The sequence below is a fragment of the Belonocnema kinseyi genome, chromosome 7 (assembly GCF_010883055.1).
Source record: "Belonocnema kinseyi isolate 2016_QV_RU_SX_M_011 chromosome 7, B_treatae_v1, whole genome shotgun sequence".
NCBI classification, from domain to species: Eukaryota; Metazoa; Arthropoda; class Insecta; order Hymenoptera; family Cynipidae; genus Belonocnema; species Belonocnema kinseyi.
This window is the reverse complement of record NC_046663.1, coordinates 3,305,441-3,306,740: the sequence shown is the minus strand read 5'-3', so window position 1 is coordinate 3,306,740 and position 1,300 is coordinate 3,305,441. Positions and strand designations below refer to the sequence as shown.

The following is a 1,300-nucleotide window of genomic DNA, read 5'->3' as shown; positions in this document are numbered from 1 at the left end:
TGGAAGCACAGAATATTATTACTATTTTATAGTATTTGTCACTTAGCAGCCATTCTATAATGTTATTGGCACAGAAAAAAATGACGTTTACTTCTCAGTTCAAATGTCTCACTTCATTATGAATAAACACTTTTATTATTTGTAATTACTATATAACATAACTTATATTGTTTTGACACTTGCATTCGTTTGAAGTTTCGAATGCAACCATGGAAACTATTGTAAACTTGATCCGAAGATGCACGGACTTGACCGAATGGCCGATCCGAATGAAACTTTAAAGGCGCGAAATATGAAAATACCCCTATATAATGGCTTCTCCTCTGCTGTTGTACAATTCGGGTAGCATTCAACTCGCCATGTATGTAAGCCCCAGTGTGTCCACCCTGTATATGGGGATAATTTGCTTTAGATGTGTTTGCGTAAATTGCTAACAAAACGAAAAAAATTCGGGTGCGAATTCGCACCATTGTACCATTTGAGGGTTAATATTTCGATCAAAACAGATGAAATTTATACAAATAGAAAACGAATTTTAAAACCAAAAAGACGAATTTTTATCAAATAAAGATTTTTCACTTAAAAAAGAAATAAAATTTTATCTAGATATTTGAAACCTCAAGCCAAAAGATGAATTCTCTCTACGAACATTTAATTTTCAAACCAAAAATATGACCTTCCAGCAAAAAATTAATTTTCCGCGAAACAGATACATTTTTACCCAACAAAAATAAAATTTCATCACAAGAAAATGACTTTTTTTTACCAAAAAAGGGGAATTTTTAAGTAAGAAAGATCCATCTTTAAAAAAATGGAAAGCCTTCAATAAAAAAAAAACATTGTTTTTTGACAATGTAGTTTAACTTTTAGTTGAATTTTCAATTAAAAAAGATTAATTTCCAACAAAATAGTTAAACTTTCAATCAAAGAAGAGAGATGTCTACTAAAACAGATGAATTTTTAAATCAAAAACATAAATTTCGAAAACAATAGTTGAATTATCTGTAAAAAAAAAATTTAATTTTTCACGGTCAAAATATGAACTTTTAACCAAAGAGGATGACTTTTTAACAAAATAGTAGAATTCTCTACCAAATATTTTCATTTTTATCCAAAAATATTAAACTTCTCTTAAAACAGGTGATGTTTTATTTTTTTAAAATAAAGCAAATGTTTTCAAAAAACAGCTGAATTTTCATCCAAAAAAGATTCCAGATGGCTTTTCAAAATCAAAATATAAATTTTTTAACAAAATTGTTAAATTCTCCAACAAATATTTGCATTTATATACAAAAAGCTG

The 1,300-nt window shown here is 27.7% G+C and overlaps 1 protein-coding gene across 1 annotated transcript in view; it reads left to right on the top strand.

Annotated features, from left to right (window-relative positions):
- The window catches only part of LOC117175918 (transmembrane protein KIAA1109-like), a 178,513-nt gene that overhangs the window by 156,103 nt on the left and 21,110 nt on the right, over window positions 1–1,300 (top strand). The window lies entirely within an intron of this gene.